Source organism: Parus major, chromosome 1, assembly GCF_001522545.3.
Source record: "Parus major isolate Abel chromosome 1, Parus_major1.1, whole genome shotgun sequence".
In the NCBI taxonomy this organism is placed as follows: domain Eukaryota; kingdom Metazoa; phylum Chordata; class Aves; order Passeriformes; family Paridae; genus Parus; species Parus major.
In genome coordinates, this window is record NC_031768.1 from 62,036,396 (window position 1) to 62,063,579 (window position 27,184).

General features: G+C 42.7%; 2 long non-coding RNA genes across 7 annotated transcripts in view; both read left to right on the forward strand.

Moving 5' to 3' along the window:
* LOC107200774 overlaps window positions 1–27,184 on the forward strand; it is a 91,389-nt gene that overhangs the window by 51,306 nt on the left and 12,899 nt on the right. For 4 of the 6 annotated variants that reach the window (XR_004497752.1, XR_004497742.1, XR_004497743.1 and 1 more), the window contains 3 exons: window positions 9,259–9,299; window positions 9,640–9,791; window positions 19,864–20,212. This is a non-coding gene — a long non-coding RNA (uncharacterized LOC107200774). Of the gene's footprint in view, window positions 1–9,258; window positions 9,300–9,639; window positions 9,792–19,863; window positions 20,213–20,355; window positions 25,738–27,184 lie in introns of those variants that run through there. The other 2 variants (XR_002001454.2, XR_004497746.1) reach the window with 2 other exon arrangements.
* LOC117244515 lies at window positions 7–1,841 on the forward strand. Its single transcript, XR_004497771.1, has 2 exons — window positions 7–151; window positions 986–1,841. It is a non-coding gene; the product is annotated as an uncharacterized LOC117244515 (long non-coding RNA).

The following is a 27,184-nucleotide window of genomic DNA, read 5'->3' on the forward strand; positions in this document are numbered from 1 at the left end:
GGGGCCACGGGGAAGGGGGGACCCGCCGCTCGGTTGGGCGCTGATCGGCTCGCCGGTACCCTCCGTCTCCCGGTAGAACCTGTTGCGACCCCCTCGGCTGGGAGCTCCGAGGGCAGGTGCACGCACCACCCGGCTCCTTATTCTTTACGAGGTAGCGCCGAAGGGTTAATTTGGGGAGCCGACGGGAAAACATTTTAAAACCTGGGGGTCGTGAAACTTAAGGATTTTCTCCGCCACCGAAGAAGAAGCAGGGGGAGGGGGGACAGAAGTGGGGGGAGAGAAGGGGAGCCGTCGCTGTTCTGGCCGAAGGCCAATGTTTCTAAACTGAATGTAAACAAAGAAAACTGCAAACACTAGAGGAGGGCCTTCCATCGCCGCCAAGGCTGAGGGGACGTGCTCCCAAAGGGGTGCCGAGCTTTGCCCACGTCTCGTTTCCCTCCGGGTCCTGAACCCCCACGGTCACCCCGGCCACCGCCCTCGGGTGCCGCGGGACGGGGGGAGAACTTTCTGCCGGCGGGGACGGCGCAGGGTAGCAAGCCTGGAAAAAAACCAAAGCAAGTGTGCTCCTTTTTGTTGTTGTTTTGCTTGTTTCCATTCAACTTCTTTTTTGGGGTGCTCTTTCTGGTTGTTGTTTTTTTCTGGTTTTTTGTTGGGTTTGAGTTTTGGTTTTTGTTTTTTGGGGGCTTTTTGACTTTTTGTTTTGTTTTGTTTTGTTTTTGTTTTTGTTTTTTTTATTATTTTTTTGCGAGCGAGGGCTCGTCCCTCCCGCCCCGGGAGGCAGAGCCACTGTGCCCCGGGCGGGCGGAGGCCAGGACCGGGCTTGCCCGAGCCTGCCGAGCGCTCCCGGCTCCGGCCTCGGGGCTCCGTGTGGAGCTGCTGGTTCTGTTACTTATAACATGCTAGGGGAAACATCCACGGGGCTGCTGCTCGGTTGAGCAAATCTTTCTATGTTTAGACGGGAAAATCCTTCTTTGCTATCGCACAGGCCGGTGGGTTTGACACCGTGGGGTTAGAGAGGAGCTGGGGGGAAGCAGGAAGGTTGGAGACGTGCGTGACCGTGACACACCGGTTGTGTGGTCGCCCTAAAAATACCCCTGATGGACCCGCGGGCGATTCTTGCCCAGCAGAAACACAGCCGTCGAACCAGGCGACGTTTGGGGGTTTTCCCCCACTCTTTGATTTCGTGAGTTCTATGGGCGGATGAGCTCTCTTCTCATGCTTCGGACAGCAGATGCCTTCGCGGTGATGATTTTCTGGGGGAGAGTGCTATTCCCTCGGGACTCTACCCCTCCTGCTTCACCCAACCCACGCACGGTCTCTGCTTGCGGGGGAGCTCCCTGCAGAGTGGGGAGCGCAGGTAATGCCTGAGGAAAGCTCTGAGCGAATAAAATAAATTCCCTTAGTGTGGTGTCTTTCTTGAAGCGTTCCCTGAATGCCGGGCTTTCCTCTCCTCTCCAACTTCACCGCCAGATCTCCGTCCCACGTCGCTGCTCTTGGGACAGAACACGGTGCTTGCTCATCTTCCGTGGGCTCTCCGTGGGGACTGTGGCTACTCTTTGCTCCTTCTGCTGTGGTTGCAAGAAAAGAAAAAAAAAAAGAAAAAAAGAAAAAAAGAAAAAGGAGAGAGAGAGAAGAAAATAGTAAAAGGGAAAGAAAAAAAAATATTATCCAAAATTACGTAGTTCGAAGATGGACTGTGTGGAGTGTCGGATTGGTTTTTTGCATACAAAATCCCTGGCACAAGTAAGCTCTTTTAACAGCCTTGTAACTGATTGTCTAAAAACTGACTGGTGATAGAAAGTAGTAAATAGTGGAAATAAAGGATAGATCCAAACTGTGAACCGTGAATAAGCCTTCTTGGAAAGAGCTGAAGTGAGTAGAGAGTAGGTAGGCAATTCTCTCGCTTCTGTTCTGAAAAAGGAGTGCGACGCGTTGGCACTTTTTTTTTTTCCTTTTTTTTTTTTTTTTTTTTACATTCTGAGAGAAAAGAGTAAAGAAAGAAAAACAGCGTTGTGGTGGAAATGTGATGATAAAAGCGAGATGTAAAAAGGCATTAGTACCGAAGTGGTTATGCCCGCCCCGGGCGCTGCCCCGCCGCAGCCCGGTGGCTCGGAGCCGGCGGCTGAGCTTCAGCAGAAGCCACGGCGTTCAGAAATGTTGCAACAGCACTTTGGAAGTCTCTAAAGAAAAGCTGAATTGTTGGAACTTAGGTAACTTAAGGAAACTGGTTATGACCTACATTGCTGTTCTGAGTCAGCAGCTGCAGCCCCAGCCCCGGCGGGTCCCGCCGCCGCCGCGCACCCCGCACCCCTTGGGCGGAGCCGCCCCCCCTCCGCCGCCCGGGCTCGCTGCGTCCCGGGTTTACAAACAAACTCGCCTGGATCGAGGCAGTTTCACTTCTGCTCTGAGGAATGCCTCCACCGTTTTTTTTATTTATTTTTTATTTTTTTATTTTTTTTCCCCCCTGCCAGGTTTGCGGACTGAGCAGCTTGCCTGCCTCAGCGCTGGTTTACCAGCTGGTTTTTGAAGGGGAAAGAGCTTAAGCGGAGGACAAGGTCTTTTCCCCAAGTTTTTAAGAGCTGTACTTTATTTTCCGAAGGGATACTGATTGTTTTCTGCACCGGGAAATAGATCCCTTACAGGGAAAAGTTACTACATGTTGCACGCCGCTTTGCTCTTACAATAGAGAAGGAAACTCTGAAGTTCCAATCAAAAACTTACCAAACAACTTTCCATATTTCTTCTGTAATGTAAAGTAAAAGTAGCAACGATTAAACTCCAAATGTCCACACTATCAAGATTCATAGTTGAGTGCAGTTTTCAGAGAGCTCGGACAGTTGTGCCGAGCGTTTGTTAAACGCACGGTCAGCGTCAGGGGAAGAACTCCGAATGTTTTAACATCTTGATTAAAGTAATCTGTGCGCGAAGGTACCGCATCACACCGGCCGGGCGAGGGATGGGGAAAATCGTCCAGTCAGCTTTCTTTGATATTCAAAATGACGAAAGACTCGAGATGAAATGACCTCAGAAAACTCCGCCTTTGGAAACCCGCTCTTGCCGCCTCTCCCTTGTCCCCCGCCGTTCCCCCTCAATTCTCACTTTTTGTTTATCGACACGTCGTTGCCACCAGCAGGAGAACTGAAACGACAAAACTTAGCTCCAAACGCCTTGGTTTTCCGGTCAGGAGTTTACCGGGTTTGCACACCGCTTCGAGCGCTGCTTTTGGTATTATTGTCATTATTACTAATATATTTTTATAAACTTTTAGGGGTTTATTGCTCGAGTACGGCAACTTACTGCATTTAATAATAGGACAGAAAAATCTAATTTCCTTTCCTTTGTTTATTTTTTGAAAGAAAATATCGCAGCAGTGATAGAGACTTGATTCGATGCTCTTTAGTAACAACTTGTAGCAGCTGTGAGTTTCTTGCAGGAGTGCTGGTTCAGTGTCTCCTCTTAAGAAACCAGCGAAATTCGGAGACAGAGACTGAAAGCAGCTCCCCGTGTCCCTAAGCAGGGAGAGGGGCAGGAAAGTGCCTTGTGCAGTTTTGGGTGTCAAGAAAAAGTTGTTTCTCGGTGTGGTGGTGGCACGTCCCCAAGCCCCGTTTCCCAAGAGATGAGTTTGGAGCTGGACACAGGGGTGCATCCCTGCTGCCTCATCGTGGGGATGAGCCACTGTCGCTCAGCCACCTCCGGCTCTGAGCTCGGCGGCTGCTGACAGCTACCACCAAATAAAGTCAACGCCTTCGCCTACCTGATTTTTAGTTTTTCAAAGAACCCCTAAAATTCTCCCGTGGTGTCATGGAAAGAGAGAGCTCGTCTTGCTCACAAGCCCCAAATGTCAAAGGGGAGAAGATATTTGCGCTTAAGGGAGGAAAAAGTGAAAAAAAAAAATCCCAACCAAAACCCCAAAAATCCGAGCCCAACAATAAAAGCCCCAGATATAGCTGGGGAGGAGAGAGAAGTGAGGGAAGAGGGAGTAAGAAGGGGGGGGGGGGGGCTTCAGCTGTACCGGGGCTGACACGGTGCGTCTGTACTTCCAGAGAAGCGGGAAGCGACTCCGGCATCCCGCTTTCTTCCTCGGCGGTTTTCTTGGGAATTGTGCGGGAGCACCGCTGTTTCTCCCGGGCTGCACTCCCCGGGCTCTGCGAGGCAGCCCCAGGACTCCGTGACCTCCCCTTGCCCCTCGCTCAAACGCCTCCAGAGGGCTTGGGCAGCCCCGCAGCGGCACAAGGGCGGGCGGCGGAGCCCCCTCCGCTCCCCCAAATCTTTCTCCGTACGGTCAAGCCCACAGAACGGGCTGGAAAGGCGAGATTTTGGGAAACCTGTGGAGAAAATGGACGTGATCTGCGTGTCGAAGCGAAGCTGAAGGATCAGTAAGCCGCAGTTAACACCAGTCACTTCTACCGAGATTTTTGGGGCGCTTTTAAATTTTTAATCTAATTTTTTTTGGGGGGGGGGGGGGGGGGGGTTGCGCCTGGACCCGCATAATTCCGTAATCATTTTTCAGACACTGCTGTCGACGTCCAGCGTGTATGACCAGGTTGTTAAAGACTGGGCGATTTTTGTTCATACAAACTGGATTTCTGCGAGGTTCAATTTAACCCCGTGCGGCTCGTCACGTTTCTTTTACCGAAAAAAAGTACCTTTCTGGAGAGCCTGCCGTCAGCTGGGTACTGCTCTCTATTTCGAGACCGAAAAGGTACGATGGAATGTATGCAAAGTGACTGTAGCCTTTCAGGATGTTACTGAGGTTAAATCTAAGTCCCGGGACGGTAAGAGCAAAAACCTGGTAGCCGTCCAAGAACAAAATCGTTATTTTCAATTGAGTCGAGGTTTGGTGGGGTGTTTTTTTTTTTTGTTTGTTTGTTTTGGGGTTTTTTTTGTTTGTTTGGTTTCCTCCTTTCTTCCTTTTCTTTCTTAGCGTAGCTGGAAAGTGTCTTTGTTCTTTGTAAATTAGTGTGGTCTTTAACACGTTCTCGTCACGATTGATTGGTGGGACGGTATACACAGCAAAAAATGACAGCGCTTAGCAATATAAATGCAGTAGCCTGGGTTTGGATGACCGGTGTGCCAGCGAGCGCTTGCCTTTTTTTTTCCCCCTCACTTTTTTATTTTTATTATTATTTTATTTATTTATTTATTTATTTTTAAACATTCGTGATTTCAAAACTGTGGCCAGGAACCGGGGATGTAATTTCATAAATGTGTCCCCCATGGCAGCTTAGCCACCTCTGGCTGGAGAGGGGCTGCCGGGCACCGGGACCATGGGCATGGGGACATCCCTTCTGCCTTCCTCAAACGTTAAGTTTCTCGCTCCTTTTCGTTCCCCGGTCCAAAGATTTCTCTGATGATAACAAAATATCTGTGTAACGACTCGCTTTCGTGCCAGGCTCATCATCCTGCTCATCCCCTCTATGTCAGCTTTATCAGCGTCCCATTTTCAAACACCCTTTTCCTCAGGGGTGTCCCCAAGCTCATATTTTTGTGTGTCCCCCGTCCGTCCCTATCCCGCCCCAGTGACACTGAGGCGGGGTTTCGTCTCTTGTCAAACTTTGCACAGACTTGGGTGTAAATTCAGGTATTTGAGCTCTATAGACGACTGTGTTATCTTCCTATTCGGCATAATTAAATGATGTGATTTAAAATCTCGTCGTAAAAATACCAAATGCAAATACTCGGCACCTTGGCTGTCTGGTGGTACTTTTATTTCTCCTGGCACATCAGGAGTTATTTAACATGTAGGAAAAAAGCGAAGGATCACGTCTTTTTAGCAGAAGGTCAAACGGTGCAATTAAGCAAAGAAGTTCAGAGAGTCGGGAAACGTTGAAATGCTGCTATTAAAAAAAAATAAAAAAAAAAAATAAAAATCAAAGGAGCAACAACTGTTTAGAGTTCCCCTCCCCAAATGTGACCTTTTGGAGTTGAGTTAGCTTCTGCTTCTGGGTTATTTACTCGTTCGGGGAAGACGCCGAGCTGCTGAGGGACCCGATTCTGGTCCCGGGGCAGTTCCCAGTGAGGCGGTGGTGGAGCCAGGGGCCGGGGGGTCCTGGCAGTGCAGCCGTCCTTATCATCACCCCTTGGTCAGGCGAAGCGAGGCAAAGAGCAGCTGCCAGCCTGCTGCAGATCTGCTTCCCAGGCTGGTTTTGGCTTCCAGGGAAAAGAGTGGCTACTGTAAAAGGTTCAAATTGCTCGGATGGGAACTTTCCGGTGTGTTTGAAATATGTAAAGACAGAAACGACAATGACACCGCTTCGAAACATAACTTTTGACTCCCCAAAAAGTCTTCAGGACCTCGTGGTGAACGACAGTCATTTCCATACCGCTCCGCTGAAACTGAAACTTGTGTGCTTGGGGGAATTTTAAACTTTCCTTTTCCATCACCTCTGGAGAGGGGGCGAGTCCTTTATCACCGCCTGTCCTGGTATCCATGCCTTGTCCGTTTCCCGCAGGTTTCCCAGGGGGACAGCGGGGTCTCCCTGCGGCAGGGACTCATTTTCCTTGCTGCCCTCTTGCCCCCTTTGGCTGGCCTGTGCAGGACAGAGGGACAGCTACACCGCCACCGCCACCCGCTGCCACCTGCTCTGCGCGCCCCGGCCGGGGACAGTGGTTCTGCAGCTGCTTCCAAATGGTTAATGTTTTGTTTGCTTTCCCCCTAAATATTTTTTTGTTTGTTTTTATTGTTATTGTTTCTCTGCACCAGCCTCTTATCTCTTCTCGCAGACACTTGAGCCAGTGACTGCAGTGGGCGTACAGGCAGCTGCGGCAGCCCGGAGATCTCACCTTTCTCCCTCTCTCCTCTGCTGCTGTTAACACGCTGGCAGTGCTGGTGATCCGCCTCCAGCTGCAGCTGCTACTGCTGGTCAGTGTTTGCCACCAGACAGTCACTTATCTTCCACGTTCAGCTTATTGTTTTCCGGGAAGAAAACAAACAAAAACAAAACCAAACAACAAAACAACAACAACAAAGAAAAAAAAAAAAAGTGAAAAAAAGCAAAAAAAGAGAGAAAAGTATCTTCGGCCATTTTCTGCAAACTTGACACCCCGAGCTGCGGGTTTGTCCATGCCCGGACTTTCCTGGGGAGCTGAAGCGTTGCCGATCTTTCCCTGAGCACAGTAACTGCAAACACCACAGCAAAGCAGCTTGTGGGTCCCATCGGCAGAGAGCCCCCGGCTGTTTTTCCCGTGCTTGTCTCTCTAACAGTGGCCATGTGCTATCCCGGGGCACTGGAACTGTCACCGAGGGCTGCACTCGCTAAGTCCCTCCATTTCGTGGCCGCCTGGCCGGTCCTCGGGGGACAGGTGGGATGGGTACCCGAGGAGGGGCAGTGGCAGTGCCGGCAGCTCCGGCACTATGTTGGGACAGTTCATGGCAGCTCGCTGGGAAAGTCTGGGACAGCGCGGGGACAGTCTGTGACTGTGGTGGGGCAGTGCTAGGACAGCTGGGGCGATGCTAGGACACTCGGTACAGTGTTGGAACAGCTGCGATAGTGCTGGGACATCCTGGAACGGTGCTGGCACAAAGCTGGCTCGGACCGGAACCGCCCTGGCACCGTTCGGAACAGTGCTGGGACATCTGGGACAGTGCTGGTACAGTCTGGAATTGCCTTGGGACGGTCCTGGCACAGACTGGGACAGCGCTGGAATGGTGCTGGAGCAGTTAGGACGGTGCTGGCACCTCTTGGGACCGTGCCGGGACAGCCGGAGCAGCCCGTGCTGCGAGGGGGCAGCGCCGGGCGGAGCCGGGTCGGGCGAGGCCGAGTCGGGCAGGACATGAGGGGAGGAGGGAGCTGCCCGTGGCAGCGCCGCCACACCGGGGCCGGGCCTCGGCAGGGCTGAGCCTCCGCCTCGGCTTCTGCCGCTCCAGCCGAGACCGCCCCGGGACACTCGCGGCTCGGCCCCGGCCCGGAGAAGGGTCCCTGCGGGGAAGGGCTGGCCTGCGGAGCCGGCCCGGGGCTCTCCGCTCAGCTCGCCCAGAGCTCCCTACAGCCGGCCTCCGCCACCCCCGGGCTCTCCGGTAACACGGGGCTGCCGAAATGCGGCGTTCAAAAAGTGTCCGCATCCCGTATCTCGTCTCTGTATAAACAGATGATTAGCCCAAAGCTCGAAAAGGCTGTTGATAACATCATTCCCTTCTGGCTTCTGTACAGCTGCGCCAATACACCTTGTGGTTTCCCCCTTCGTTCGAGTTTTCTTTTGCCTCCCCCTTTGGAGACCCGGAGTCACCCGGGGCGGCACCGCCGGCCATCCCCCCTCCGGCTCGGCGGAACTGCTCCAGAGATACTCCTCTGTGGAAACTGCAAATGATTCGCCCTCTCAAAAGCTAGGGGCTCCGAAAAGATGTCTTCTTCATTACTTTTGCTTAGAGGTGTAAAATGCAATTTTTTTTCTTGGCCGTAATATTTTAGCGGACCAAATTCATTAAAGAGGTTTGCCTTCTACAGTCCCGTGGGACAATTTTAATCGACAATGAAATGTTATTTGACTTGGCAGTGCAACAGTGGGGATTTGACTCATCAAGATGTAAATTAAGAGTAAACAGAGAAAAGATGTTTCCCTGCATGCATCTGTAATGTATATTTCCTCTTTTTAATAGATTAATTAGTATTACTTCTCAGTCATAAATTGATGTGTTCTAGAGTGAACTGAAGGAAGAGTAACCAAAATGATTAGTATATTAAATGGCTAATGTATGGAGAAATTTTCAGTATCTCTAATATACATCTGCATAGATAGAAATGAAAGTATTTGGGTGATGAAATATGTGTGCTTGTGGCTTTGGAGATTTGCAATGTGCAAATGTAATAGTGCTGCTCCTGCTCACTCATACTAGCAAAGCTGAGTGCTTCAAGATGATGCTAGGTGCTGGTCTAGAATTCAAACTAGTTTTGAATTATTGCTTCAAGGTATGCAAACTCCAGAGAGAAATGAGATTTTGGCAGCTTCACATGTCTGGCCTATTGTATTACCTGACTCTACATGGTTTAAAGTGCAACTGTATATTTATCACTCTTCTGAGAGTCCAGATTTTCTCATGTATTTCACAGCAAATTGAATTGAGAAGTGTGTATCCTACCTTAGAGGCCTGATCTGACATCACAGTATCTAGCTAAAGGTAAAAATTTTAAAATGTTACATGAAAAAGAAGTCTTGTCAGTCTAAAATGATATCAGAAAGTATTTGCTAATCAAAAGCTAGTTACATAATTTTAGTAAATACAGATTGGCTTTTCCTTTTCTTTTTTTTTTTTTTTAACAGGTCAAGTGGGTGGCTCAGCAATGTGTGACACTACAAAAACTGTAAGTTGGCACAATCAACACATGGTTTACAAACAACCATTTCTGGTACACAGTGGCTATCTGTGATACGGATCTCAGAAAACAGACCAGCAACACCTAATTCACTTCCCAGAATTACATTTAGTTCAGAAACTTCAGAAAAAATTCCCACATGAGACTGTTATTAACCTGAGAGCATCTTGAATTGTTTGGTGCTTGGGTGGGACGCATAGGCCTGGATCCCCAAAGTTCATCTTGGGTCCTTGGGCATCTGACTCCTGTTTAAATATTTCTTGCTGGGCAGTAGGGGGTAAGTATCTGAATAGCTTTGGATTCTGAGCCTCATTTTTTTTTTCCTTAGGCAGCAGAAATCTCTCATTGCACCTGTAAATGTACACTTGCTAGAAAATAACCCTGGACAAGAATGTTACTTCTAATGAACAGATTTCAGCTCTTCTGCTCTAATGGCCTGCACAGTTAGAGAACTGAGCTCCATTTTGTGATTGGCAGGAGGTGAGAGTGTTTCATCAGTAAATCTCTTTGATCTTGAGAACAGGAGAGAAGCATAAGTCTATTGAAAAGGAGCCTTTAAAGTTAATTCCATACATCTTAATTTGGAAGGAAAAAAAAGAAGTCTCAGAAACAGTGGAAGAAAGTATGGGGGGAAAGTAAAAAAAAAAAAACCTCATCTCAAGAGTGCAGCAAAAATGAAAAAGGGTGGCATGTATTCGCGATATCCAGGGGCATATAGAAATCAATGTATAGCTAGGCAACTTACATGATGTTCTCAAAGCCTGTTTTATAAATATGAGAATAGAGAGACTTATAGTTGGGGGATATGCTCTTGAATATGGCTAGGTGGAAATTCTGTGCTTTATGGAAGCTGGTTCCAGCTGCAGTAGAACCATTCGCTAATGCAGTGCCACTCAGAAGACTTATATGAGAGCAGTTATTATGTCTTTATAACAATAATTTTGAGGAAGAAAGAAATTTTCATTTTTAAAATTAAAATTAGTTGGTTTTATTATATTTTTTATTTATTTCTAAATTGGGATGGCTATCGCTGAAACAGGAATGGTACAAAACATATGTTTGACTGGTTGGCCTATCTCCACATCACAGCTGCTTGCCTACTTCATGCCAAGTTTGAGTGAAGTAATGGGTCTTATGTGGTCTCCCAAAGCTCAACAGATTGTGGGTCAGTCAAGGGATTTCTATCTGGCATGAAGGATGCACAGGAGCCTTCCCATAATAATGAATTCTGTCCCAGAAACTCTCACCAAGGAACTGCAATTCACAGTACTCTGCCTGAATGTGTTTTATCATGCAGAAGGCAATTACATGGAAGTAGTTTAAAATATATGGATTATTGATATCACTTGGCTATGCACATTAACTCTATTGGCTAATTGAAGAAACAAGACAGGGCTAATTAGCAGAATTTATTTTTTTTTTTTAACACTAGGCCTGAATGTTATCCTGCCAGGATCATTGCCCTCGCAGAGGTCTCTAGAACACATACATGCACTTTCCACCTTACTATGAAAGTCATCTACTGGGAAAGTTTGTGATTGTCTCTACTCCTTCCTTTTGGAGCCCTAGGTCTCTGAGGAAGGAAAATAAGCATGTCATATGAAAACCCCCTAAAGTTTGTGCTTGATATTTTAACTTCCCTTTGCAAGGCAGCTGCTGCTTTTGCACGTGTGGGAATCTGGTGAGCCGTACAATCTTAGGCTGAGGATTTCTATTCACTAGGGATTAGCTGAACTGTTTTCCTAAATCAGTCACCAGATCTGGATTCCAAATTAACAAAGTGGTGCTGAGCAATAATGTAGACTGTAGGTAGCAGCTGTGCAAATTTATTCACTGAAAGCATTATAAAAGCAGGCTGTCTAACTGCCTTAGCTTTAGTGCAGTGAACTCTGAGCAGTAGCAGAGTTACTGAATTTATAACAAGTAAAAAGCTCAGGTTCATTCAGCTCCAAGGATGCTGAATGAGAAATGCTGTTCTTTGCACAATTACTCTTAACACAACTGCTCACAACAAAAAGTTTAGAAGATGCAGAATGACTGCGTCCTAAAAAATTGAGGTAAAAGGACCCCAGAGATTACTGAACCTCTCCCTATGCCCTGATGATCTGCTACCCTTTGTCTTTCCCATTTGTCTAGTCTGTTCCTAAAGATACCCATGGATGGAGATTTCACACACTCCTCATGCTATCTGTGGTAGTGTTTAACCATCCCTCATACTGGAAGTGTTTTCCTGGCGCATCTTCTGTAGTCATCTGTGCACTAAATCATGCCAGTCCTTTTGCATTTTCTCCACTGGTGTGCTATTTGTTTTTACCACTCACAATTTTCTCTCTTTTCTGAAGTCTGTCCAATTTCTCTTTTGCTGTATCTCAAATTAGACTCAGTATTCCATCTAGGACCTTGCCACAATTCAAGTCTCCCAAGGCTATCTTACTCTTCACTCTTACTATCCCACTGTGGGATTTACTCTTTTTCAATTTTTTTTTTTTTTTTTTTATTATGGCACCACTGTTGATTAAACCCTGGCTGTGCTCTCCTAGCTCCTTTCTGTGGGGCTGCTGTCTTACCACTTCTTGCCTGGCCTTTATTTGTGTAGTGTGAAAGTGCAGGACTTTATATATGTCCTTACATAAGTTTGCCATCTATTTCCAAGACTATTTCTCCAACTTGTCAAGATAATCTGAATTTCAGTCATATTTTCCAGTGAGCTGGTGGTCTCTATGGGATTAACTGTAGTAATGAATAAGCATATTTTATCTTCCTTCATTCAGGTTGTTAATGGAAATATTGAGAAGCCCCAAATTTAGCATGGATTCCTGAGGAATTCCACTCTATATATGCTTCCATTTCTATAAGTAACCACTGATAAATGCTTCTAGTGATTGATTTCCCAGGCAGCTTCTAGTCGTCCTGTATCAGTTTCCTCTAAACTGTGTTTCTGTGTCTGAGGTAGAAGAATAATACATGTCAGTGTCAAAAACAGTCAAGATATGACACCTCCTGCTTCTCCCATCTGTTATCCTGCCACAGAAGGAAACTAGATTCCACCTAGTCTTATCCAGAAAATGCAATATATGCTTAATTCAAGTCTTTATGAGGCCTGGAGCACCAGTTCCCAAACTGTGGCCTCAGGTGAAGGCTGTGTCTTTGAGGGGATGCACCAACCTGCCTGGAATTAGACAGGAGAAGTGGGGCTCACAGGCTGAAGTACCTCTGCCAGGGTGACTGTGGTGTCACAGTCTCAGCAGTGCGACTGTTAGAGCAATCTGATGTGAGACAATGCCCTTGAGTATTTTCCATCTGTCTTTTCTACAGGTGAGCATGGTGTCTTAAAAAACCAGTGCTTGAGCCAAGTAACATTCAGTCATTATTTGTAGTAAAATAGCTGGATCATTGGAACACACCAAAAAACACACCAACACTGAAATATGACTTTCATTCAGATACAAAATGAAAATGCATGGAAGATGACCTGCAGAGGAGAAGGGGAGATACAGCTTGCAGCCAGAGATCTGAAACCAGCAGTCATTAACTCGATCATCATTAGCAGGGCATGCCAAGATGAAACAAATATTAGGGAAAATTTGATACACATTAATGTAGTTTAGAGGCATACAGCGTGTACCATGTCTCATTACACTTCTTTGTGGTCAGTAGAGAGAAGAAGGTACTTGGAATATATAACTCAGCTAGTCTATTTTAGAGAGGAGATGCACCCATAAATACCCAATTGTGCAGAGCACAATCAGACAGGTAAGATGTAGACATACATATTTTAATGTGTCTAATGTTAAGTTATGCAGGTTTTTTTGGTTTCCCTTGTGCATAACAGATCACTTCTGTTCTCTCAGTTCTTATGGAAAGAGGGGCAATATCTCCACATTTGGAATGTGCCATTAGTTTGAATTTTAGTTTGAATCATTAGTTTGAAAGCTTGATAGCAACAGGGCACTATTTAAATAGAGAATGTCTAAATGATCCAATTATAATACCAAATACTTCTAGTCAGTTTGATAGATCACTTCTGTCATAGCTGCCATCATTTCCTCTTGTTGCCTGGTTAAGAACTGCAGGTTTATCAGGATTTTGAGAGAGATGGAACTACAGGGAGGCATCTTAAAACATGATTTATTATTCTTTTTTTGTGGTCTCATAAAGGAGTGAGAGCATCTTCATCTTGTTCACCAGTTGTTTGTGGTCAGTGGTCACAACACTACAGATCACAAGGTCTTTTAAAGTTTAATTAACCAATAAACTAATGCCACAAAAGAATGTTTCTACTTTCACACCAATAGCTAATTATTTTGTTTTATATGTTTATGAAGCAGTGTGTATTTTCTTAACCAATCACATAATGGCACACAAAACTACTTGTTATACCTTTAACTTATTATCTTTATAGCTACTTCTGTACCTTAACTTTAAAACCTTAAAACTTCCTACAACCTAACTTAATGTCTTCCTATTTAAACTCACGTTCTTACTTATGATTCTAAATTTGGAAGCCTTCCCCAAGGTATTAAGTCAAACCCTGTCTCCATGTCTATGTCTAAGCTTGCATTTACAAGATTTTGAGAACTTTCTGTGCTTGGAATTCCCACACAAGTTTAGATCAAGTCTCTCCTGGTTGAATTAGGGAGTTCCTATTAAGAAACTGCCGCTGTGTTATCTATGAGACACGGAAGCTAATCTCAATAGATTTCTATTGCAGATTTACTGAATAGTAATAAACACATGTGCAGATACTTAGAGTATAAATCCAATATGTAGTTCACTTTGGTTGATCCAGATTCATTTTCTAATCAAAGTGCCTTGTCTAGACAAACCCTGAGTGTGCCTTTGATCTGCTAGCAGAGATAAACTTCCAGTGCTACTACAGTACCTGTGGGTCTGGGTGGCAAGTATCACTGGTGGAGTTCTAGAGGACAGTGCCTGCCCCAGAGCCACTGGCTTCTACATTGCTACTTGAGGGGTTATAGAAGAAAAATAATGGCATTGAAATCTTATTGTAATCTGATAGATCTGATGACTTTTTTAATATATAGGGTCAAAGTGTTGAAAGTTGGTAGCACATCTTCTACTTTTTTAAGCTTGGTATATAAACTACCAAAATGCTGAACAGCAGTTTTTAAAGGTGGTTTTGCCAAGGCACAGAGAAGAGACATTTTATGTATCCATTTACAACTGTATGCAGAGCATGAGACACCATTTATGTGTGAATTTCCCCCGGTGTTCTGTGATGCAGATAAGAACGTCTGTCCTGAAACTGAACTGGGAAATTCAATTCAATTCAATTCAATTCAATTCAATTCAATTCAATTCAATTCAATTCAATTCAATTCAATTCAATTCAATTCAATTTTAAAATTTGGTAAGAACTCCTAAGAAACAGATAATGGTAACATGATAATTTCAGGAATGAAGAAGCATAGGCAGGTGTAGCCACAAATATAAAAGATCACATGGCTTTAAAATGCTAATTGCCATGTTCATACTTCCCCTCCCAAGCATCACTTTGTTGGAAGGTACCATATTATTGCCATTGGATCTCACAGAAGTTGCAGATGTATGCTTGGGCCATCTAGAACAAATGACTAAGTAATTTTTCAGCCCAAGGATAAGATCATGAAAATATAATTCCAGAAAATTGCCTTAACTCAGTGCAAATGGGCAGCACGTTTCTGAGAAGGCACAGGGTTTCTACAGTTACGTTAAAAGATTATGAAATTGCAGTTTTCATGGTGATTCCCCAACCCATCTGTTTTGAAAAGGTCAAAGAGTGAGGTTGCATTTCTGGGTCTGTGATAACATTATTCTGCAGGGAAGTTGCTGAAGAAAATAACAGTGATGTTTATGTATTACAGAGTCTTCAGCGTTTTCTTTCATGTCTTTATTTCAGGGATTTTACAGGGAACTTAAAAAGGTGCAAAAGTACTGCATGACATTGTATGCTCAGTTTTGTATCTGCTACATAATATGTTTATTGCACCATGTAATTGATGTGGCTGTAAATGTGAGTGGGATGTTTTAGACAAAGCAATGATGAAATTGCTCAGTTTGTATTTAAAGATTCAACAATAATGCTGTTGTGCACGTCTTTAAATTTGCAAGAGTTACACCACCAGCCCCTACCCCTATAAACAGGGAGACTAATGACGGAAGAAATGGAGAAGCTATTCCTCTACTTTTTTTTTGCTCAGTTTCCAATGGTAATGTTCTTTCCTGCATCTCTCAAAGCCCTGAACTTGAAGACAGGGACTGGGGCAGCAAAGTCCCTCCCACTGTAAGAGAAGGGTGGGTTCCTAACCACCTGAGGAAGCTGAACACAAACAAGCTTGTGGGACCTGATTAGGTGCATCCCAGAGTCCTGAGGAAATTGATTGATGTAGTTGCCAAACTGCTTTCCATCATTCTTGAAAAGTTATGGCAATCATGTGAGGTCACCAGTGACTGGAAGAAGGGAAACATCACCCCTGTTTTTCAAGTGGTAAAGATGGGAAGCTGGCAGTTACCAACCAGTTCTGGACTCCTCAGTAAAGGACACAACCTGTTAGAGTGGGTCCAGAGAGTCACAAAAAAGATCAGAGGGATGGAAAACTTCTGCTGTGAGGAAAGACTGAAGGAGTTTGGGTTGTTCAGTCTGGAGAAGAAAAGGCTCTGGATAGACCTAACTGTGGCCTTTCAGTATAGAAAGAGAACTTCTAAGAAACACAGAGGGACTGTAGTGAAAAGGAAAAGGGGCAGTGGTTTTGAACTGACAGAGGACAGGTTGAGATTAGACATAAAGAAGAATTTTTTTACTAAAGGTGGTGAGATATTGGCACAGGTTTCCCTGAGAAGCTGTGGATGCACCATCACTGGAAGTGTTCAAGGTCTTGTTGCATGGGCCTTCGAGCAACTTGACCTAGTAAAAGAAACCCCTGCTCAGGACAGGGAGATTGGACTAGATCGTCTTTGGAGACCCCTTCCAACCCAAACTATTGTATGATTTCATTACCTGTTTGTGTGGCTGTTTAAAAGAGACTTTTTTTTTTTTTTATTTTTTTTTATTCATTGAAGAATAGGCCAATATTACTGGTTGGTGTAATTAAAAAAAAATGGGAAAAATAGAGTGTTCTAATCCTGGATATGACAAAGTGTTGCAGTCAAAGATAAGTGTCTAAAGTGACTTGTTATCACAGAATTGTATTAGAAAACTGTCCTTTTTGACACGTGCAAATTACACACACAAGCCTGATCTGCAACCTGAGTCTCTTTTGCTGCAAGTTAAACCCTTTGCTACCTTTTCTGGATCTTGATTTGAAAATGATTGAGGATAACTTATTTTTCTTGACCTCCAGCTAGTCTTGTAGCTTTATTTTTATTTTCCATCTTTCCTCATGCATTCCTAGATGCAGTATAACCTGTGACAAACAAAATGAAGGATCCCTTCATTTGCCTTGTCAGATGTACATACCTTCATATTATGACTGTTTTATTTTTTATAACCATGTTTTTATAAACATTGACACTGTTTATTAATCTTCAGTTCATTTTTTTTTTTTTTCCCTCAGAATTATTCCTTAGCCAGTATCCTTCAATGGCTGGCCAAGTGCAAAATTTTATTCTTGTATCAATAGAATTGTCTCCTATTTTAAGACCATTTCTATTTTATTTTTTTAGGATAATTTCATTCATGACTAAGCTAATCTGGAGTATTCATCTATCTGTCTGTGAGAGTTGTGAGGCCTGGGGGAGATGTTAGATGTTTACCTTTTGGGTAACTGTAGATGTCTCCCAGTGACTTGAGTGTCTAAATGCCCTTTGGAGTCATATAATCATAGATCACAGGATCACGAAGGTTGGGAAACACCTGCAAGATCAAGTCCAACATTAGATCTAATATCACCATGCTCACTAAACCATATAATGAATTGCCACTTCCAGTCATTTTTTGAGCACTTCCAGGGACAGTGACTCCTCTACTTCTCTCAGAAGCCTGTTCCAATGCTTAGTCTATCTTTCAGTGAAGAAATCTTCCCTAATATCCAGCCTGAACCTCCCCTGAGGTAGTTAGACTAGTCAATAGAGTCAATGGAGCTTAGAGACAATTCATCTCACTCTTATTTAGGCATTTACATTTAGTCAGCTGAACAGGTCATTCATTTTACCCTTTATCTCTAATTAATGTTAATTCAGTGTAAAGATATCAAAGAATACCTTTAGGTCTGCTCTAGCTTGGAAGACATTGTGAAAAAAACATCATAAAGCTCTCTTAGAAAGACATTACAGCAATTTTATAGCTTGAACAGTAGGAACTGGAAGTAGGAGCCCCAATTACGCCTTTCTTTCTCATCTCTTTGTTCACATGGAACAGCTCTGCCTCTCACCTGCCTACTCCTAGTTTTTAATTATGAAAATATTATGGAGGAATCTTGTTATAGAGCAATATTAAAAGCTTATTATTCTTTGAGTCTGTTAAATCAGAGAATGTATATTTTCTCTACAAGGACTCTATCCAAAGGTGAAAAGCAGCCCAAACTTTAAAAATCTTTACTTTTCTGTTCCTTGGCAAAGTAGTAGATCACTCCTAGTGTTTTCTTGGATATATTAATTAGGGATAGTTTATTATTACTGTAATTCATAGTTAGTATTTGTTTTTGTCATAGGTGTTTTTCCATGTTTGTTGGCAAATAAGTAAAATACTAGTTAATATAGGTGCAATTTCCTTTAATGGTCAACTTTATAAAATTCTCAGGCTTTAAGCCATATATGAACCTAAGGTTTATGACATGATGGCCATAATCTATGTTCTCCTCTTGAGAAACGGGCCACATTCCTTTCAAATGTGCAGTTTCACACCCTTTGTGAATGCCCAGAGAAGACTTGGGAGTAAAAATTTTAGTCTTTGAGATGTGTAAGACTACAGTGATAATAATAACACCTCCTAGGTGCATTTGTGCCATAAGGCTCCAATGTTTTCCTCTTCTGAAATGCAGATGTCTGAGGTGGGATTCTTGTAGTGTAATTGTAGATGTCTGAAACATGAATGTTTGTATCTTAAGCACGTCACCTTAGGAGAGGAGTGGATACTTCTGGAGAATTATTCATCTTACCTATTTTTGGCATTTCTTTTTTGGTGGGAAGAGCCACGTTAGAAGTGCCTATTTCTGCCTTCTTGCGTCCTGTTAATGAGAGGGCTGTGGCCACCCACTGTCATCAGCTGCACTCAAGACCAGTGTTTCTGGAAGACCAGTGCTGAAGCAGCAGTCAGCTGTCACTGAGGCCCAGAGAGAAATGAGGGACAGCTCTGGGTCAGCCAGCCTCTGAGTCCCCCTCATTGACACCGAACACTGAGGCAGGGCATTACAGCTGGCAGTGGAATTTGAACTCTTAGAAGCAAAAGAATAACAAATTTTAGTCTCTAGATTTTCAGTATCTTCTCAGTCATTGATAAAACTCTCTTCTTCAAAGGACACAATGTCCCAATATTCAATGTATACATTTTTATACATTTAATATTTATAAATACCTCTTCCCCTTTAGCCCCGATGGAATTGATGTTCTTGGATGATATCCCTGGACTAGATTCACTCTAGAAGTGCAAACAAACCCACATTTTCAGGGAGAAAGTGTTCTTGTCTTTTCATTTGGCCACAGGAAGTATTTTTCATCATAGGTTGTAGTGGAGAACTAGAATCCAGCCAATCCCTCTGGTGCCTTTGTTGTCAGGAAAAAATGATCTATCAAAGCCTGTTTAGTGGGAACTTCAGCCAGACACTTATGAGTGCTGATTCTTTGTTATTTTCTCATTATGTGGTTCCTAAGTTTCTAAAGGTCTTGACATACATTTTCTACCAATAAGAAAAAATCCCTCCTCATGAGATTTAAGTATGTTGCTTTTATCTTTAATGGAGCCATGCATGAGTGTCTGTCATCATGTTCACTAAATCATTTGTCAATGAAATCCACATTTTTAGTAGCCATTACCTCAGCTCAGGGATAAATGACGTTCTACCTTTCATGTCTAATCCTCCATATTATTTTCAGGTGGATAGGGTAACACTGAGGCCACGTCTTAAATTTATTCTAAAGGTAGTTTCAGATTTCTTATTAATCAGTATATCTACTTACCAATATTTTTTTCCCATGACCCAGTTCACCAGCAGAAGGATCAAAATGTTGATCAGTTGTGAGCATTCTGCTGTAGTCAGATAAAGCTACAAATCTGTGATGTTCCTTGGTCTTCAACAGCCTTTGTTGTTCAGGATCAAATCTAAGAAAATGTAGCATCAACTTCAGGCTCATTCAAAGTGAGTTAGCAGACCTTATCAGAGGCACATTTGATGCTATCAGACCCACCAACCCATCCCAAGCAGGTACAAGGAGAGCACGAGGCACTGCCACAGCCTGTGCTGTCAGAGTTGCAGTAGCTGAGGGCTGTAGAGACACCATGCAGTCATTGATACTCATATTTATGAAGCATTACATGTGCTGGTAGCCCAAAGGCTTGAGGGACACCAGTTCTTCAGTCTTTGTAACAATGACTGTCTTTCATTTCCTGGTGTGACAGGTCTCCTAATGAAACACCCAGAAAGAGCTTCACAGGTACCAGAACTTGAAGGAAGAGGAGGGGTTGCTTCTGTCACCGTTCTTCCCTACATTCTTCGTATATAGCTCCCACCACTGGCCTCTGTTCTGGGGGAGGAAGGCTTGTCATGTGGACTGAGAGCTGCTGAATGACATGGTGGTATCTATTTATGTGCTTGTGGGATGGAGAGCAGAGCTGAGCAGGCAGTGCACACACCTCGCCGGGGCACATAGCAACATTAGAAAAATTTGAATTCTTATGCAGAAGAGAATTCCACCTAGAATGTGTCTTACCTACATAAAGCCTCCTGAAGTATCATAGCTACTACAAGGTTAGTGAAGCTCTGTATTATTTCTTGTAAAACACTTGATGTGAAACACTGTGCTGTATCTTTTCCAGGTATTCTCATTGTTGTTATTATAAACAGCAAACAATGTATGTTTGCTAACATTATTACTATGATTTTTTTTGTAGGAATTAGACCTCACTAGAAATCAGAAGCAGGATTGGTTTTGTGTACTGATAAATTATTAAACGCAGTAATACATAGCAAGATTACATGCCAACCCACAGAAATCCTTCAGAGTTGTTATTTTTAACCTGTGTCAATGAACAGTTTATTCTGAACCATTTCAAATGTGTATGCATATGCATTATATACATGTATATTATATATATATAGGTAGTGACAAAGCAAGTAGTTTAATACATTTTATGGCTCCAGCCTGGAGTTCTGCATACAGGAACCTGTGTGTGGTCAAGGAGGCTTGCATACTTTTGAACTCTAAGTTGGCCTAATAAAAGATATCATACTACAGTGCTTGCTTTGTCAATCCTGTTTTGCTGGCTCAAAACGACTTGTGAGATTAATTTTCAATTTTTAGCATAAAACCCAAGAAAAATAAGTGTTTACTTACTGCAAGGAGCTGATTCCATGTTAATGACCCTGAAGGAGGCTTGTACACAAGGTACAGATTGTTGCCAATTTGATGTATATTCATGTTACAGAATATGAAAATGAGAAGTTATACCATCTTGAGGATTTTGTTTTTATAAGTTAAAAAAGCTTTTAAGTAATCACGCTGTGTGTTTGATGGTGGAAATTAGTATGAATGTTTCTGGCAGTGGAATGATGTGATGTGGTTATGCATTTCTGTTTTCACTGCCTGCTCAATATTGGCCTTTTACAAATACAGATCACCATGTCGATGGAAGGAATTTACAGCTTTGGCCCCCTTGTCTCACTCTGCGTTACAGCACCTTTTTTTGTACTTTATGTTACATATCCTTCCCAGAAAAAGGAAATGTCTGTAGACTGAGATCTTGAAAATGTGTGAGCTTTACTATTTAATTGAATGAAATAAGTATTATTTCCCATTTACCTTGATTTCCTGTGGGGTGAAATCTTTCTCCTCTGAAACCAAACACTCTGCTGTGTATGACAGGATGGAGAGTCCATCAGCCATCCCTTAACAGCTAGTGACATTGCATACTGGAAGCTCAGAAAAAAACAACCCTTTATAATAATAATGATAATAAAAAGAATATTCTTTAAAAAGTCAATATTTAGGACCGTCAAAGAAAACTCAAGGTGAATACAAAACCTATATGTATGATGTATTTAACACTGTTAGTTTTGGGGCCTCAGACAGAACTGCAAGATCCGTTTGTGTTCTGTAGGCTGTTACACTACATCCCTTACTTACCTCATCTTGTGGGCAAGGAGCTGCTTGCTCTCTCTGACTTCATGGAATTGCAGCTGTATTTGTGGAGTGCTCTTGTCCTTTGGCACTGCCTCCCCTATACATTAATACACTTTAAATGCACTTTTCTCTGGAGGCAAACTTCAAAATTTGTCTTTCATCTTGATGCAATACATATTCAGAGTTTTTTATTTTCCTGGAGTTTGGTTCCAGAGGAAAACATATTTGACTGGTGCTCCCACCAGCCAGCTGTGGTTTATAATGACAATAATTAACAGCAAGATACTGCAACAGAAAAATGGGGAGCAGAGAAATGCAGTCCAGAAACTTCAGAGATATGATTTTGTTAATTTCTAAGAATTCCAAAGTGCTTAACAAACAATATTACAGGCAGGATGGGCAGCTCTGGTCATTATGAATGTCTTTCAGTGCTTCCTGTTTCAATATTCTGGGTTTGTTTTGTTGGTTTTTTTTTTTTTTTCCCCAGAGCTCTGCCAATGTGAATGTATTTAGGCTAAATTAATTTTTATCCAGTACCAGTCTCCAGCTTTTTACGTTTTTGAATTGAAAAGTGGTTGAACCATTTATAAGAAGAAGAAGATTTTTGCTTTATTTAAAAAAATAGTATCTGCCCCCTGTATTTTTGAGCAAAGACAGGCCTTTCTCTGCCTTTGAATCAGGTATGTGCCTTTTGCCATCCTCACAAAGCCTTTTAAGTTTGGTTGACTGTTTCAAGAATGGAAAAAACCGCAGTTACCAAATATCCCATAGAGGTTTACTAAAGCCTAACAGCAAATATTTCCAGAGATTTCATCTTCTCCGCCTTGCACAGCTCCTTCCCATGATCAGACTTTCCATACACCATCCTCACAGGATGACTGAACAGTCACTAGCTGGGGGCACCAGAGGCCAAAAGTGAGGCAACCCCTGTAGTGTTGTCGCTGGGCGTTCCTTTGAGCCGCAGCGACGCTTTGCAGTGGAACCAGGATTATTAGGGAGCCAGTCTTTCCTGAGCTGGAGTGCATCTTAGGGCTCCCAAACTTTAGTTTGTATGCTGTTGGCAAGGCTCCAGCATGGCTTCCCTTTGCCACTGGCCTGACTATGTCCACGCACGTAGAGTATTGGACAACCTCAACAAGACCCTGAGCAACCACATCTGATGGTGAAATGAGTTCTGCTTTGAGCAGGGGGTGGGAATAGACAACATCCTGAGGGTCCTTCCCAGCCTGAGTGAGTCCATGGTTCTGTGATTCTTTACTGACCATTTCTCCACTCATAAAGGGTATGAGTAGGCCTAAAGGCAGCATCCTAGTCGGTGGGTTTCTGTAGGTATGTTGCACATAGTGGAAATAGTATTTATTACTTGATTTTTAAAAACAAATGTATTCAAAACACCTCATTAAGATAATATTCAAGATGCGTGGACAGGTATCCTAAAATGAAGATTAAAAAAATGATCTCTGCAACCTCAGTGTGCTTCCAAAACGTGTTTGTGTGGAAACACTGACTCTAGTTTTGTGATAACACTGTGTTTTCACTCCTATGGCTTCATCTCTGTACCTAGCATGGATCTGCTCTGGGGATGAAGCAGCTTTGAGGAGGGTTGGTGGTGCTGACTGCAGAACTCTAGCTCACTTGTTGAGCAGGTGCAAGGTATTTTCTGAATGAAGCAGGACATGGTAGAAAAAGGAAACAAGATCTCTAGGTTCAGGTATCTGAAGTCTGTTCTGGAGAGCTGGGCAGTGCTCTTGCCTCCTCCATTGTCTTCCTGTGTGTTAATGGGCAGACTTTTCCCCTGTGGTTATTAATTGCCAGAAGATTCTTCTTGTTCCAGTAGTATCTGGAAGAAGATGACTCTGCAAATGTCATCCAGCAATCACTACTCTTTCTTTGGTAATGTCTATGACGTCCCATCTAATAAAGCCTTCATCAAGTCAGGTTAGGTAATTATTGCTTCCTTATATCTGTTTATCATCTAATGTTCACCTTCTATTTTTATGTCTTCTTTATACTTATAAATATAAGTAATTACTTGTCAGTGAATTGGGCAAACAATCTTGAAAATCTCTGAAATATACTGAAATATTCAGGCAGTATATGAGATTGTTTTTCAAACCTCAGCAGGGTTAATTAGATCCTGCAGTTCATTCGTTTGCACTGAAGTCAATTGGAGTCTTGCTTGTGGAAAATCTGCGAGACCAAAAATTATGCCCAGTGGGCACATAGTTCTATAGTAGGAAATGTCAGCTCTGGATGGTAGTATTTCTGACTTCTCATTGGTTAGACTCTCTCTACTCCCACACTTTTTCTCTCTTTCTCAATTAGCTTTTCTTGCTTTTCTTGCCTTTTTATGTGAGTGGGTTTTTTTTTTTTTTTTTAATGGTTCTTAGAACTTGCTGTATACATGGTACATGTTTTCATTTCCAGATCACTGAAATGGATAGGCAGGTAGATAGGGTTTTCTGAGCTTGTGAAATATGTAGCATAATATAAAACCCTCTTCTAAGTCTGTTTTGTCAAATGTATCAAATGATATTTTTAAAATTATATTTCTGGAGTATATTTTCAGCATTTCTTATTGCTGTTCTTGATCTATGTTTGACAGTCCCTTAACCTATCTGTTATAACCTTAAATGAATAGCAGCATTTAAAAATATGGCTTCAGGGACTCCTCAGGAGGTTTCTTTGTAAGTGTACATTTACTAGTTCATCTGTAAATTTATTTTATGAGGTGTTTAAACCTCAAGAAAACTGAAAAGCATAATATTAAAGCCTGGTTTGCATCTACTGAAGTGAATGGGAACTTTGCAATTGACTTTAATGGTAGCCTATGTCCTCTAATTATGAAAGTGGCAAGCATGACATACACAAAGCCACAAGGAGAATTTTCTGTTTCATCATCTCCTAATTCTGTTTGCAGATGCTTTTGTAAAGCACAGGGAAGTTTGTTCTTGAATTAAACAATTCAGTGTTTGGACCTAATCCTGAACCATGTTTGTACTTAAGGTTGTGTTTTCCTTCTGGAAAGATTGCATATTGCTCATTTTCTCCAGGGTTCATGGAGGTGACAAGGTAAGAAATCCAGCCAAATTCCAGTTCAAATTTTCAAAAGGCTTTTGAAAATTACACTTTTGGTTTTGATCTTACATCTGCCCTATGGTGTGAGTAATGGAAGAAGTTAATGAAGCAGTTTTCTTCCTAATTGTTTTGTTTTTTTTCACGTGATCCATTTTGACAAGGTCCCTGGAAATGCACACATGTACGTGTTTTCTCTTAAGGTTCACAGCAGTGTAGTAGAAAGTTTCCACCATGCTATTGTAATTCCAGGCATCATTTTTTTTATTGTATTAGTGAAAGTGAGGGACAGTACACCACAAAAAAAAAAAAACCCCAAAAAAAACCTCCCAGAATTCAGCTTTTTTTTATGTTAGTGTAACAAGCACACCAGTCTGAACTGGCTAGATGTGGTAAGTAATTTGTAGTAGTTAATAATGCTAGACAAAAATTCCCACAATCTTCTTGCTGAGTCTGCTTCAGATATTACTCATTTAGTGGCTTACATACTAGTCTTGCTTCACACTTTTGATACTTGTGAAAGATTTAGATGTTTTGTTGGTTACTGGAGTTGGTAGAACTGCAGATAAGAGTTTGCCACAAGTATTTGTTTGGGGCTGTGCTCAGCTGAAAAATGCAACTTGTGCAGAGTGGAAATGCTGTCCTTGGGGTGCACCAACTCCACTGAAGCCTCAGAGAGAGTTGAGCTGAGCTGAAGGGCTGCTGCCTGGCGCCCACTGCTCCCCCCAGCCAGCCCTGCCCTCTTTGCTGGGCTGATCAGACTGATGGCATGGTAATAAATAATGAATTCTGCTACCTTAGCAGAGCCCCCTCCCACCTTGTCCATGCTAGCAGCTCCCTCCCCTTGCCTCCTGCTAGATTGGTGGCAGATCAGACCTTTGTGGTCTGTCCCCTCAAGCCTACTGAGTCCTCAGGCTGCTGCCCCTTCTGGTTATCCTTCCCCAAGGCTTTACTGGAGACTGCTTTTTTTGAGGTATCCCAATGTGAGGGCAACCAGGAGTCCAGTGATGCAATTGCTTTGGCCATGACCCCGAAATATTGTATACTGTCTTTCTCAAAAAACCCAGTATGTCATAAATTCTTCCGAATTATGAAAAAAGAAAAAAAGAAAAAAAGAAAAAAGAAAAAAGAAAAAAGAAAAAAGAAAAAAGAAAAAAATATAAAAGAAAAAAGAACAAAAGAAAAAATAAATTATTATTTATTGTTGGCCTAAGACAAAATTACAAAATTCGTATGTGTCAAAACTACTTCGGTAAAACTTAGTAAAAGAGAGCCTGTAGAAATCATTCCAGACAGCTGGTGTATCCCTTAGTTCATCTTTATAGTCTAGACATGGAGAGAGATGTCTGTAGTATAATTAGAGAAATAAGTGACAACTGGAAATTATGTGTCTAAGTGAGACAGACTTGCTAGATGGAGGCTGGAGGAAGCAGTGCAGAAGTAGGGATCTATTTCTTAAGGAACCTATGAACATGGTAGGTGAAATACTTCATTAAATGGCCTCTCAGCTAATCCTGTTTTGCCTTCATTTTGAGGACTACCATGGCTTCTGTGGGAGAATAAAGAGAAAGGAAATTTCAAGTGTTCACAGGTCTACTGTGTTTACACTAAATATAAGACTAAATAGAAACAGGACTGTAATGAAGGCTCCTGATTTTGAAGAGGAAAATTTTAATTATCTATATGATTCAGGTACACAAGTCACCCGGATTGAGGAGCCTTAGGGTTGAAATGTAGAGGAGGTGTAAAGTTTTTAAAGTTTCAGATATGAAAGAGACCTAGAACTTATATCCCAAACAAAAGACAGTTTGGAAAAGCACTTTGTCTAATTGGATGGGTAATCATCACAGAAATGTTGGTAGGTCATGCAAGGACAGAGGAAAAAGAGAGATCAGAATAGAAAGTTGTATCTCAGAGCCAGGATATGCAGGAATAAAGTAAAAACAAGTGAGAGGAGCTTGAGAAAAATATTCAGGCAGCATTTGAGAAAAAAAAAAAAAAGTTCTTATCTAGAAAAAAATGTGGAAAAGGGAAAGAGAAACACTCTTGTGCTGTGAAGAAGAACTATAATCTTTGTGGGAGAAACTAATGATGATCTAGCAACTGGGCAACATCTGGAGGCTTACAGAAGGTGTGGAAATGGCAGATAACCAGCTAGAGAGGTAACAAAGCTTAGGACAGTTCATGGGCTCCAGTCAGGATAGTGGGATAACTGTTGTTCAAAATTCAGACTGAACAGGTGTATGAAACCATATGTGTGAATATCTCTTGAAGAGGAAAGGAGCCATGTGACAAGAGAGTTCCTCTGTGCATGAAGGGAGGAAAGATTGGTATGAAGACTGGCCTATCCTGACCTCAGGGGTGCAAAGCTTTAAAAGAGATATTGAGAGAAAGACATTTTTATACAGTAAAGGTAGGGTAGGAGGGGGAAAATTTATGGAAAAAAAGCTTCCACTTTGTATATGGTATGCAAATCTGGTACTTTGATTTACTGGAAAAGTGACATCTTGTATAAGCTAACCTTT